Here is a 15,128-nt window from a genome sequence, read left to right as displayed (position 1 = left end):
AGAATATACTTCTGTACTCCTTTAGGACACTGATTTTTTTTTTAATTGAGAATAAAATCGGGTTGAAGGCCTTAGCCCTGTTTCATTCCATTTGGTATTACCTTTTTCCTCTTTACCCTTAATTATCCATAAGTGTATTTTTGAAGCAAAGACGTGCATTCTTCCATGTAAAAAAGCCTTATTATTATGGGAATAACTTTCAAGCTTACAGTGAAGGATCTCTGGAGCAAAAGCTGAGGCAGGAGGGCTGCAGCTCAGAGAGAAAATTTTTTAAAGTTGTGGGCAAGTGAAAACAAATGGTGGTTCAGATGTTCTAGCATAGTAACTTTTACTGCCTCTGCTACAATACTAGTTGTGCTGAAGCAACAATGTGTTGATTTTGCAGTCAAAGAAATTTGGTGTGAAATACCTGATTTAAAATGAGGCTTTGACTATAAATTAGAGGCCTATTATAGAGGAATCAGATCTTAAATCCTCGAAAATCCTCTTGATACTATTCCTGCTATTACTACTGATAACAATGGTGGTATTTAAGTGCTTTCCAGGTGCCAAGCACTGTACTAAGCACTGGGGTAGATAAAAGATAATCAGATTGGACACAGTCGCTGCCCCTTCTCGTAGTCTGAGGACGGAATCTCCATTTTGCAGATGGGGAAGCTGAGGCTCAGAGAAATTAAGTGACTTGCCCATGACCACACAGCAGGCAAGTAGCAGTCACGAATAGAACCCAGATCCTTTGATTCCCAGGCTTGGAGTGTTTCCACTGGGCCAGGCTGTTTTGAAGTGAGTGGCTATATGCCAAGCCTTTTATCCCCTCTTGTCTCGTCTTATGCTATCGAGTCATCTGCGACCCATAGCGACACCATGGACACGTCTCTCCCAAAACATCCCACTTGCATCTGCAATCGTTCTGGTAGTGGATTCGTAGGGTTTTCTTGGTAAAAATATGGAAGTGGTTGAACACTGCCTCCTTCCACGCAGTAAACCTGAGTCTCCACCCTCGACTCTCTCCCATGCCTAGCAAAGGGGAATTTTGACTTGTAGCAGATTGCCTTCCACTCTCTTAGTCATTGGCCAAGGTAGAAATACAATGGGTATGCCCCTGTTTGACTCTCCCTCCCATTGTCAAGGCTGGTAGAGTACTGGAAACTATCCAAGCTGCCACCCTGAGAGGGAATTTATTTACCAGGGGATCCAGTGCTGAGGTAAGAAAGATCCCCCTCCACTCCCCAGCCCCTTTCCCTGGCTCCATTTCTATCTCCTTTCCCTGTCAATTAACCAAATGAACGCGACAGTCCTGTATTTGGTGAGGAAGGGAGTTACCAGTTTGGTCCAGAAGGGTGCCAATTTCCTCCTGCTAGAAGAAGACCTCTATATGTTTGTTTCAAAATTCTGGTCACAGTATCAAAAGTACCTAGTCTTGCCAGAAAACAAATCCCATCAAGATTGGTTCAGTCACTGATAGCTCCTTTTATGAAGCAAGACATTAGGTTGTAGTCTTGGTTTTTGTTTTTTGTTGTTGTTGTTTTTGTCATTGCGAGTTATTACCATCCTGATGTTTGGTTCCACACCGTCATTGTGAAGCAAGACGCAGCTTCATTTCCCAGTAGAAATTTTGTTGTGCTGAGTTGGGGATGGAATGTGGAGAGAGCCTCTCATCCTATGCCTTGGCCTTGCCAATGAGTTTTCCCCAAGATCTCCCTGAGGAAACGGGATGATGAGTTCCTGTTCTATATTTTTTTTAAGGGTTGGAACATCTTATTTTAAACCAGTGGCAAAATATATCCAAGTAGTGCTTGCTTAAATACTAGTTGAACACACTTGAGCTGGGAGTCAGAGGCACAGAGACAGAGCAAGCAAGAGAGTATATGTGTGCGTGCATGAATGCAATTCCCATAGCGCTTATCCAGTCTCTCAGGAGACTGTGCTAATTCAGACCTTTCAACAACAAAATAGCTAATTAAAGGGAATTTGATTGGGCAGGCAGCACTACTTATGTGAAAGTGGTTACAGTTCTTGATTTAGAAGCAGCCTGTAATTTAGATCAGTGGTATCATTATCTTTTGGTCTGGTTTTGTGTATGTAATTCCGGGCCAGTTCTTGTTCGGCTTCTGATCTTTTCCATACTGAGTAATTTCCTTGGCTGTGTGAGACATGGTATTTTTCATACCATAGTTTTCCATGCTCTTACATGAAGAAAAACCATTCTCTCCAGATTATTAGGAACCAGAGAGGTGGTTTCAAAGTAATTTTGATATTTCCTTGAACCTCATGTCATCTCTTTCCCAGTCAAAGAGGGAGTTTATTTGGATCAAATTTGGATTGTGGCTCAAATTTTCGGAAGTACCCAAAGGGAAGAAGTTTGGGGCATTTTAGATGGGGAAATAAGTAGTGTTATCCAATTTAACCAAAGACCATCCCAGAAAATAATAATAATAATAATCTTGATGGCATTTAAGTGATTACTATGTGCCAAGCACTGTTCTAAGCCCTGGGGTAGATACAAGATAATAAGGTTGTCCCACGTGGGGCTCACAGTCTTCATCCTCATTTTACAGATGATGGAACAGGGCCAGAGAAGCTAAGTGACTTGCCCAAGGTCGCACAGCAGACAGGTGGCAGAGTCAGGATTAGAACCCACGTCCTCTGACTCCCAAGCCCGTGCTCCTTCCTCTAAACCACACTGCTTCTCTAAAAGAAAAGAAGAATCCCCAGGGTGTATGTGTCTTCATTTCCTTTTTGGGAAGACAGATTGAGATAATTTGTTTGGACACATTGATGTTAGGCTGTTCCATGAATTTGTGTAGGAAAAGTGAATGTGATCATTCATTCGTTCCAGTCAGTTGTATTTTTGGAGCTCTTACTGTGTGCAAAGCACTGTACTAAGCATTTGGCAGAGTACACTATAGCAATAGATACATTCCCTGCCCACAACTTGCTTACAGACTAGAGGGAGAGACAGACATTAATATAAATAAATTATAGATAATGTACATAAGTGCTGTGGGGCTGATGGTGGGGGATTGCATAAAGGGAGCAAATCAGGGTGATGTAGAAGGGAGAGGGAGAAGAGGAAAGGAGGGCTTACTCAGGGAAGGAGGAGAAGGGCCTTCAGTAAGGCTTCGAAGTGGGAGAGAGTCATCTGTCCTGGATGGTCTAGGCCAGGATGCTGCCTCAGGATGTGCAAAGCAAACCCCACCCCTAGCAGCCCCCACTGTCAGTCAATCAGTGGTTTTTACTGAGCTCATATTGTGGGCAGAACATCCTCTGAAGCAGAAAAGGGAACTCTTCCCCTTCTTTCGAGTAAGCAGAGGGAGGAAGGGAGGTACCATACCAAGGAGGCCACTGTCAGCCTTGGGTCTCTCTCCCTCTGACATAAATGAGTGAGTCACCCCCCCATGGGTAGCAGTCCTGTGCCCCCAGAAAGGCAGCTGTGCCCATCAGTTAAACAGTGGCATATTGAGTGCTTAGAACAGTGCTTGGCACATAGTAAGCCCTTAAATACCATTATTATTGTTTATTGAGCACGAACTCTGCGCAGACCACTATAGACTCCTTGTGGGAGAGGAATGTGTCTGTTATACATTGTCTGTTATATGTATCTTTTATATATAGATACACAGATATATACATATATACACATATGCATATATATATAAATACATATATATATATATATATAAAAGTGTCTGTATACTAGCATTTAGTACAGTGCTCTGCACACAGTAAGTGCTGAATAAATATAATGATAATGTTGGTATTTGTTAAGCGCTTACTACGTGCAGAGCACTGTTCTAAGCGCTGGGGTAGATTCAGGGGAATGAGGTTGTCCCACATGAGGTTCACAGTCTTCATCCCCATTTTACAGATGAGGGAACTTAGGCACAGAGAAGTGAAGTGACTTGCCCACAGTCGCACAGCTGACAAGGGGCAGAATGGGGATTCGAACCCATGACCTCTGACTCCCAAGCCCGGGCTCTTTCCACTGAGCCACGCTGCTTCTCTAAATAAATATGATTGATTAAGTAGGGAGTGCAGTACAACAGAGTTGGTAGACACGTTCTCTGCCCATTACAAGCTTCCAATCTAGAGGACTGTAGACTTAGAGCCTGGGATTAGTCTTTGCCATTGACATCATTGCTGCCTCCTCTGCCAAAACAGTCTCCTCACCCGGCGACAGTGGCACTGAGCAAGGCGTGGAACTCCAGCACCGGGAGAGACTGTCCAGTTGGTGCCACATCGGAGATGATGAGGGTTGTTCTTCAGGAGTTGACTCAAATATCACTCCATCTTTCATTCATTCATTCATTCATTCAACAGTATTTATTGAGCGCTTACTATGTGCAGAGCATTGTACTAAGCGCTTGGAATGTACAGTTTGGTAGCAGATAGAGACCATCCCTGCCCAACGACGGGCTCACAGTCTAAGTGGGGGAGACAGACGGCAAAGCAAAACAGAACGAAACAAAAACAAGACATCATCATCAAGATAGTGCATCTGGCTCCTTGCAGGTATCCCCATCTGTAGTCTACCCACCCTCATCATCATCAACTGCATTTAACGAGCGCTTGCTGTGCACAGAGCATCGTACTAAGCACTTGGGAGGGTAGGATGGAGTTGGTAGACACGTTCCCTGCCCACGACTAGCTAACGGTTGAGAGGGGAAGGTCCGGTCTAGCCCGTTCTTAACTCTGCCCGTCTCCTCACGTCTCAAAATCCCCTTAATGGTTGTCCATTTCCTCTCTGCATCAAATAGAACCTCGTATCACATTTCTCCCCCAATTTATCCTTGCACCTCTTCCACCACAACCCACTCATACCCTTCATTCCTCCCCAGTCAACTTACTCTCGTTCCCCTCTCCCTGCTGACCCCTTGCTCAACACCTCCCTCCGGCCTGGGACTTGCTCCTCCACATCTGGCTGACCCTTGTTCTTCCCATCTTCAGAGCCCTACTGAAATCACACCTCCTCCAGGAGGCCTTCCCTGATTAATCTCTCATCTCCCCAACCTACCTCCCCCACGATTGCCACTTCTGGCCCTCCGGGTCACCTAAACACTTGCTTACGCCGCTTTCGATCGATGGTCCTCAGTTGAGCACTTATTGTGTGCATAGCACTGTACCAAATGTTTGGGGCTGTGAAGGGGTACAGCACATTACATGTCTTCTTCCTCCTTTAGTCCCCACATTTCTAGAAACGGCACAGCAAGGACCAACAAAAAGGCTTTGAATCACTAATTTGGCAACCCACCAAGAAGCATTCAGAGTGGACTTCCTGTTTGTTACGGTTTCCCGTTATCTCACATTTCGTTATCGTGGTGTGCTCTTTGCATAAGAGCTGCCTATCTGGCCAGGATTGATCATATAATCGTAGGGTATTTAAATTCTGGGTTTTCTAAGTGGTTTAGTGCTGTGATTGGCTCTCTAGAACTATGTTGTATTACCAGGGTTAAAATAGCTTAAAGTCAACAGCAAGTTAGGTAACTGGACCGACTTAAATATAAGCGTTATCAAAACTGCTCCAGGTATTTAATGTGACAGTCAGAGAAAAGAGCCTTACACTGAGAAGTCAAGAAAAAGAGTAAAGACTGGTTTGTCTCAATCTGCGGTTAAAATTGTTAGCAGTGAGGTTAGCTTAACTGCATGGTTGCTTTTTTTTTTCTCCAGGTATAAGGTTTAGGAATAGTTTCTGCAAAGTTTTTTTGAAAGGGTAGTGTGGTTTTGCAAAAATAGCACTGTTCTTCTCTCGTTTCCCTGGGCTGACATCCTTTATGAGCTCGATTAAGTGGCAGGTGAGAGAGAGAGTGTGTGTGTTTGTGTGTGTGTGTTCAAATTATTATAGCTGTAGGGTGGCTGGTTAACATGGAAACCAAGCTTTGATGGTTTTCTCCTCTTGAAGAGACTATCAAGTCATGGTGCTGGGAGAAATAATAATAATTGTGGCATTTGTTAAGCGCCTTCTATGTGCCAAGCTCTGTTCTAGGCACTGGGTAGATACAGTTTAACATATTGGACCAGTCTCTATCCACATGAGGCATGCAGCCTTAGTCCCCATTTTTACAGATGAGGTAACAGAGACCCAGAGAAGTGAAGTGACTTGCCCAAGGTACACAGCAGATGTTTATTCATTCAGTCGTATTTATTAGCACTTCCTGTACGCAAAGCACTGTAGAAGCACTTGGGGGAGTACACTATAACAATAAACAGACACGTTCCCTGCCCATAATGAGCTTACAGTCTAGAGAGGAGGACCTTGTGGAAGACCGGGATTAGAACCCATGACCTCTGACTCCCAGGTCCCCGTACTCTAGACCAGCACTGTTATGGAGGCTGTGTGTCTCACCTCTTTGGGGGAGTAAGACTCTTAGCAAGCTGGGTAGAGAGAGGAAGGAGAGCCAGCTACACGTGGCACAATGACAAAGTCATTGTCCATCAAGAAAAGCCCCTGCCCAACCTATAGATATTTATGGGCCTGTCTGAGATGTGAGAATATGTTGGCTAGGTCCTCGTTGGCCATTGTGCCTGTTGCTGGCTACATGGGGCCAACTGGTCTTTCCTGCACGGGACACTGGCCTTTGTTTTTATATTTTCATTTACCCTATTATTTTGTTAATGAAATGTACCTCGCCTTAATTTTATTTATTTGCTATTGTTTTAATGAGATGTTCATCCCTTGATTCTATTTATTGCTATTCCTTCTTGTCTGTCCATCTCCCCCGATTAGACTGTAAGCCCGTCAAAGGGCAGGGACTGTCTCTATCTGTTACCAATTTGTACATTCCAAGCGCTTAGTACAGTGCTCTGCACATAGTAAGCGCTCAATAAATACTATTGAATGAATTAAATTATTCAATTCTATAATATTTATTGAGCCTTACCATGTACAGAGCACTGTACTGAGCACTGGGGTAGGTACAAGTTAATAAAGTTGAACACATTGTGGCCCAAGTAAGGGTTCACAGTCTTCATCCTCATTTTACAGATTAGGCAACTGAGGCACTTCTCTGTGAATGAAGTGAAGTGATTTGCCCAAGGCCACACAGTAGACTGTTATTATTATTTGCCTAACTCTCTCTCTTTCCTTCTTCAAATCCTTCTGAAAGCCCCCCCCCCCCCCCGGCGGCCTTCCCAGACTCAGCCTCCTTTCCCTCTGCTCCTCCTCTCTCCCATCCCTCTTCTCCCGCCTCTGCCTTCCCCCTTCCCCTCCCCACAGCACTGTGCATATTTGTATATATTATTTATTACTCTGTTTTGTTAATGTGTACGTTTCTATGATTCTATTTATCTTGATGTATATGCCAGACCTCTTGTTTTCTTCTGTTTTGTTGTCTGTCTCTCCTTCTATATTGTGAGCCCATTGTTGAGCAGGGATTGTCTCTGTTGCAGAATTGTACATTCAAGCGCTTCAGTACAGTGTTGTGCACATAGTAAAGTGCTCAATAAATAGGATTAAATGAATGAATGAGCCAGAATTAAGAATCCTGGTCCTTCTGACTTCCAGGCCTGTGCTTCAATAACAATAGCAGTGATGATAATGGTGGTATTTTAAGGCTCACTATGTGGCAAGCAGTCAATGGTATGCTGCCACCAAGAGCTTATAGTCTAGAGGGGGAGATAAGACATTAAATTACAGATATATACATGAGTTGCTGTGGGGCTGAGGGTGGGAATGAATTATTAAGTAGTTCAAGGTTATAGATGCAAGTGCTGAACTAAACACTGTGGAAATACAAAGACAATCAAATCAGGCACCGTCTTTATCCCATTTGGGTTTCATTGTTTAAACAGGGAGAATAGGTAGTGAATCCCCATTTTACAAATGAGGAAACTGAGGCACAGAGAAGTGAAGTAACTTGCCCGTGGTCACACAGCAGGCAAGTGGCGGAGCCAGGATTGAAACCCAGGTCCTCTGAATCGCAGACCCCTACTCTTTCCACTAGGCCACGTGCTTCTCAAGCAGGTGTTTCCCCAGTGGGATTTAAAGAGGCCCCACTTCCGACATCCTCTCCCCCAATCCTCCTGGGTGCACCCCTCCCTGGGTTTCTAATCCTGGCTCTGCTACATGTCTGCCATGTGGCCTTGGGCCAGGCACTTCACTTCTCTGGCCCTCAGTTACCTCATCTGTAAAATGGGGATTAAGAATATTGAGCCCCCTGTGGGACGGGGACTGTGTCCAACGCGATTAACTTGTGTCTACCCAGTGCTTAGAATTGTACTTGGCATATAGTAAGCGCTTAACAAGTACCATAATCATTAGTACTAATAGTAGTATTTTTAAAATGGCTTCCCTCCTCCACTTGGGAACAAGCCTGGGCCTAGGGGAGGAGGCCAGGGCTGCTCTGGACTCCCGCCACGCCCGCTAGCCGTTCCCGGCTCGGATGGGCTCTGGGCATAGCTGAGGTGCCCCTCGTTGGGGAAGCTCCTTGTCACCCTTGGCCACCATGGTGTTGGCACGCCAGAAGGTTTTTCAGTCAAGAAGGTCGTGGGTTCCAATTCTGGCTCCACCCACTCGTCTGCTGCGTGACCTTGGGCAAGTCCTTTCGCTTTTCTGTTCTTCTTTTACCTCATCTGGAAAATGGGGATTGAGACTGTGAGCCCCACGTGCGGGGTAGTGCTGTGTCCAACACGATAGGCTTGTACCCACCTCAACGCTTATTAGAGTGCTTGGCACATAGTAAGTGCTTAACAAATACCATCATTATTATTATTACAACTGGCACCAGGTTGCTTGGCAGTAGCTATAACAGGTGTGCCCTACCTCGGGGTGGTGCTTCCCAACCTGCTGCCGTTCAGTCATTTAGTCATATTTATTGAGCACTGACTGTGTGCAGAGCACTGTACGCAGCACTTGGGAGAGTACAGTAATAATAATAATAATGTTGGTATTTGTTAAGCGCTTACTATGTGCAGAGCACTGTTCTAAGCGCTGGGGTAGACACAGGGGAATCAGGTTGTCTCACGTGGGGCTCACAGTCTTCATCCCCATTTTACAGATGAGGGAACTGAGGCACAGAGAAGTGAAGTGACTTTCCCACAGTCACACAGCTAATAATAATAATGTTGGTATTTGTTAAGCGCTTACTATGTGCCGAGCACTGTTCTAAGCGCAAGTGGCAGAGCTGGGATTCGAACTCATGAGCCCTGACTCCAAAAGCCCATGCTCTTTCCACTGCGCCACGCTGCTTCTCATACGTACAACAGTAACAGTAAACAGTACACAGTAAACAGTAATACAGCACAGTACAACAGTAAACAGACCCATCCTGTCCACAATGACCAACAGTCTAGACATTAATATGAATAAATTGATATTAATATAAATGTCTAGACAGACGTTAATATAAATAAATTACAGTTATATACATAAGTGCTTTTAGGAGGGGGATGAATGAAGTGAGCAAGTCAGGGTGATGCAGAAGGGAGAGGGAGAAGAGGAAAGAAGGGTTTAGGGAAGAGTTCTTGGAGGAGATGCGCCAGACCCGGGACTTATTAAGCCCTTGGTTGAGTTGGGTTGCCCAAGCCTCATCCCACTCTGAATGCACCAGAACGGAAGCGTGTTGAGCCGATGCGAGTTGATGCTCCTCCTCCTCCACCACCCTCTTCCTCCTTGTCCTGTGTGGGAGGGCTTTTTGCAACCTGGAGAGGGTCTGGGTGTAGAGCAGGATGGTGGTGGGGCTCAGAGCAGCCCCCTTTGCTCAGCACCCAGATTGCTGAGAAATAGCAACTTAGCATACCACCTCATCACTAGTTTGTACTTCCTTAATCCATGGCCACAACTAGAGAAGCAGCGTGCCTTAGTGGCTTGGGAGTCAGAGGTCATGGATTCTAATCCCGCCTCCGCCACTGATCAGCTGTGTGACTTTGGGCAAGTCACTTGACTTCTGTGCCTCAGTTACCTTATCTGTAAAACGGGGATTAAGACTGTGAGCCCCATGTAATTACCTAGTATCTACCCCAGCGCTTAGAACATTGCTCAGCACATAGTAAGCACTTAACAAATGCCATCATTATTCTACAAAAATTCTCATTTCTCATGTATCCTGTGGTCACAGGGGCAAACCCTACTGAAAGGTCGATGTAGATCATTCAGTGGTGGTATTTATGGGAAGCAGCGTGGTTCAGTGGAAAGAGCCTGGGCTTCGGAGTCATAGGTCATGGGTTCGACTTCCGCCTCTGCTACTTGTCAGCTGTGTGACTGTGGGCAAGTCACTTCACTTCTCTGTGCCTCAGTGACCTCATCTGTAAAATGGGGATAACTGTGGGCCTCACGTGGGACAACCTGATTACCCTGTATCTACCCCAGAGCTTAGAACAGTGCTCTGCACATAGTAAGCTTAACAATACCAACGTTATTATTTTGGAGTGCTTACCATGTGCAGAGCGCTGTATTGGGCAAGTTTTTTAACCTCTCTGTGCCTCAGTTACCTCATCTGTAAAATGGGCATTAAGACTATGAGCCCCACGTGGGACAACCTGATTACCTTGAATCTACCCCAGCCCATAGAACGGTGCTTGGCACATAGTAAGCACTTAACAAATGCCATCACTATTATTACTAAGCACTTGGGAGAGTACAATACAACCAAGTTGGTAGTGCGTTGCCTGACCACAGTGAATTTACAGTCTAGAGGTAGATAGAGGTTTTTATTTCCAAACTGCTTTCCTGTAGTTCACTTTTGCCCTTCTCTGGGGAGTAAGGAAATACAGTGGGTATTATCCCCATTTTGCAGCTGGGGAAACCGAGGCACAGAGTGGCTACAGAGAAGCAGCGTGGCTCAGTGAAAAGAGCACGGGCTTTGGAGTCAGAGGTCATGAGTTCAAATCCCAGCTCTGCCACTTGTCAGCTGTGTGACTGTGGGCAAGTCACTTCACTTCTCTGTGCCTCAGTTCCCTCATCTGTAAAATGGGGATTAAGACTGTGAGCCCCACATGGGACATCCTGATTCCCCTGTGTCTATCCCAGCGCTTAGAACAGTGCTCGGCACATAGTAAGCGCTTAACAAATACCAACATTATTATTATTATTACGTGATCTGGCTGAAGCCACACGGCAGACAAGTGGCGGAGCTGGGAGTAAGGGCCTCCAGTTCTGAATCCCAGACTTTTTCTGCCTAGTGAACACTAGTGTTTTCAGAGAAAAGGTGCATTCCAAGGGGCTGGTGCCAAGTACCAAACCCAGAGATGGAACCAGATGCAGCCCAAGTCAGTCAGGAAGTCGGGTTTATTGAGCGCTTACTGTGTGCAGAGCACTGTACCAAACACTTAGGAGAATACGACATAGGCACGTTCCCTGCCCACAACGAGCTTTCATTCTGAAGGGACCTGACAGTTTTGAGCTTACAGGGGTCTGCATGTTCTCCAAGGATTCTTCAGTCACACTTTGCTGAACTAGCAGCAAATTACAGTTTACGTGAGGTGCCCCTCAGTCCTCTCCCTCCTCTCTCTCCTACCCTCTGCCTCTGCCTCCTCCCCGCCTCTGCCCCCAAGGCCACTTGTTGGCAGCTGGAAATAGTTTTGAATTGTTTACACTTATAAAGTCTTATTTGGAGAAAAAGTGTAGTGCTTGGCCTAGTGGAAAGAAAACCTGGATTCCAATACCAGCTCCACCACTTGCATGCTTTGTGACTTTGGACAAGTCAGCTTTTCTGCGCCTCAGTTACTTCATTTGTAAAATGGCAGTTAAGAGTGTGAGCCCCAGCTTGTATCGGCCCCACTGTTTAGTACAGTGCCTGGTACATAGTAGGTGCTTAACAAACATCCTACCATTCCTTTCCAGACTTCTCGAGAGAGAGTTGTGTACACCCACTATCTCCACTTCTCCTCCTCCATTTTTCTCCTGGATTCTCTCCATTCTGGCTTCTGACTCCTTCACTTCACAGAAACAGTCCCTCTCTTAAGGTAAGCACTGACCTTCTTCTCTCCAAATCTGATGGCCCTTACTCTATCCAAATCCTCCTTAACCTCTCAGCTGCTTGCAACACTGTGTACCACCCCCTTCTCCTGGAAACATTATTCAGCTTTGGTTTCACCGACTCAGTTCTTCTCTCCTGTTTCTCCTGTTATCTCTCTGGCCCTTCATTCTCAGTCTCCTTCGCCAGCTCCTCCTCTGCCTCTGACAGTGGGATTCGCTCAAGGCTCCGTTCTGGGTCCTCTTCTGTTCTCCATCCAATAGCCACTCCCTTGGAGAACTCATTCTCTCCCTTGGCTTCAACTACCATCTCCATGAAGATGATTGTAAACTGTAGACTGTAAGCTCATTGTGGGCAGGGAATTTTTATCCATTTATTGTTGTATTCTCCCAAGCGCTTAGTTCGGTACTCTGCACACAATAAGTGCTCAGTAAATACGATTGACTGAATGAATGAGTGATTCCCAGATCTAGAGCTTCAGTCCTGACCTTCTCTGCAATTTTGGTTTTTCCCTACCTTCAAGATATCTTTACCTGGATGTCCCGCCGACACCTCCACCTAAAACATGTCTAAAACTGAATTCCTTATATTCCCACCTAAGCCCTGCCCTTCCTCTGTCTTCCCTCTGAGCTCTGTATTTGTTAAGCACTTACAATGTGCCAGGCACAGTACTGAGCTCTGGGTTGGATACAAGCAAATCGGTTTGGACGCAGTCCCTCTCCCGCATGGGCCTAACAATCTTAATCCCTATTTTACAAATGAGGTAACTGAGGCCCAGAAAAGTGAAGTGACACGCCCGAGGCCATGCAGACAAGTGGCAGAAATGGGATTAGAACCCATGACCTTATGACTTCCAGGCCCATGCTGCTTCTCTAATTAGATTTAGCCAGAAGGAGATCAACTCCCTCATTCTTTTCTCCTTTTGGAAGGGAAGGCAAAGCATTCCTTTTATTCTTCCCTTCCTTATCTATCTACTCTCTTGTACCACATCCCCACCTTGCATTCTCCATTCATCCCACCCTCACCATATCTCATTTTCAACTCTCTCACCAATGACCCCACCTTCTTTCTACCTGGAGCTCCCTCCCCCTTTCAAATCAATCAATCAATCGTACTTGCTGAACACTTACTATGTTCAGAAAACTGATCAAAGCACCTGGGAGAGTACAATGCAACAGAACCAGCGGATACATCCCCTGCTCATAATGAGCTTCAAACACACCAGACAACAGCTTGCCCCATCTTCTAAACTCTCCGAAAATGCCTCTTCCTCCAGGAGGCTTCCTCTGATTAATTTTTCTTCTCCCTAGGTCACAACGTCCCAACAATCAGATCAACTCAGGACTTTTGCGCTTAATCAATTACTCAGTTGCTGAGTACTTTACTAAGTGCTTGGGAGATTACAGTATAGACACATTCCCTACTATTCAAATCCTCCTGTATCATTCTGTTATTTGAGCATTTCTTCCTCCTGTTTGTAAATTGTTTTGTGTGCACCTCCAACCCATTAAATCATAAACTCCTTGTAGGTGGGAATCATATCTTCTATATTAGTGTTTCAAATGCATAGTTAGAGAAGCAGCATGGCTTAGTGGAACGAGCATGGGCTTGGGAGTCAGAGGTCGTGGGTTCTAATACCATTTCCACCAATTGTCTGCTGTGTGCCCTTGGGCAAGTCACTTAACTTCTCTGTGCCTCAGTTACCTCATCTGTAAAAATGGGGATTAAAAAATGTGAGTCCCACCTGGGACAATCTGATTACCCTGTATCTACCCCAGTGCTTAGAACAGTGCTCAGCACATAGTAAGTACTTAACAAATACCATAATTATTATTATTATAGTGGAGTGTTCTGCACATAATAGGCTCACAGTCAGTACTTTTGATTGCAAACAAGTTCTGTTGATGAACTTCAACCGGTAACCTTAGTGTCTTTCCTATAAATGTTTTAATTTTTTTATGGTATTTAAGCGCATACTATGTACCAAGCACTGGGGTAGATACATGTAATCAGGTTGGACACAGTTCATGTACTACAAGGGGCTCACAGTCTTAATCCCCATTTTACAAATAAAGTAACTGGGTCACAGAGAAGTGAAGTAACTTGCCCAAGGTCATATATCAGGCAAGTGGCAGAGATGGGATTGGAACCCAGGTCCTTCTGACTCCCAGGCCTGTGCTGTATCCACTAGTCCATGCTGCTTCTCTACTTGTGAAAAAGACCCACATCCTAGTCCCAGCCTTGCTTCAGTTCGGTTTTGTAATTGTGAGCAAGTCATTTAACGTCTCTGGCATTTAACGTCTCTGGGCCTCAATCTCCTCATCTGTTAAATGAGGATAGTAATTCCTCCACCTCTCAGGACAAGGTGATTGATGTGAAAGTGCTTTGACTATTAATCATGTTCTATCAGTTCAAACTCTCAATTTTAGTATTTTCTAGTCTTGTGATGCCAGGCAAGATATTTCTCAAACTGACCAGAATTTCCAAACTTCTTTTCAATCTGTAAAAGTTCCCCATGAAAGAATGGCAGATTAAGGAGTTCTAAGATTTCACGGCCCTCTCCAAAGGAAACAAAAATTCAACATTTCATCATTGTAATATTACCAGTTGGAGAGACTGGATGAGATATGTGAGCCCAGGACTGAAATCCTGTTCTGGGTGGGAGAATTTTTGTTGGCGACTGGCTTGGTGAAAAGGAAAAGGAGTGAGTGAAGGTAGGGCAGAAAAGGAATGGGAGTTATTCCTAAAAAACTAGTGGACTCAATAATAACTGTAAATTTGTTAAGTGCATACTTTGTGCCAAGCACCGTACTAAGCCCTGTGGTAGATACAGGTTAATCAGATTGGACACAGTCCAGTATGTGTTTACCGTCTTTATTATATTGTACTCTCCCAAGTGTTTAGTAAAGTGCTCTGCACACAGTAAAACCTCAACAAATCCAGTTGTAGAGTGAGTCCCTGTCTAATGTGGAGCTCATAATCTAAGTTAGAGAGAGAACAGGTGTAATCCCCATTTTGCAGCTTAAGAAACTGAGGCACAGAGGAGTGAAATGACTTGCCCGAGGCCGAGGCAGAATTAGAATCCAAGTCCTCGGACTCCCAGCTCTATCCACTAGACCACACTACTTCAGTGACTCAATGGGAAGCAACATTGGCTTAGTTGATAGAGCATAGGCTGGGAGTCTGAGGACCTGGGTTCTAATTCTGGCTATGCCACTT

This window comes from Ornithorhynchus anatinus, chromosome 4, assembly GCF_004115215.2.
Source record: "Ornithorhynchus anatinus isolate Pmale09 chromosome 4, mOrnAna1.pri.v4, whole genome shotgun sequence".
NCBI classification, from domain to species: Eukaryota; Metazoa; Chordata; class Mammalia; order Monotremata; family Ornithorhynchidae; genus Ornithorhynchus; species Ornithorhynchus anatinus.
Note: the sequence above shows the minus strand (reverse complement) of the source record.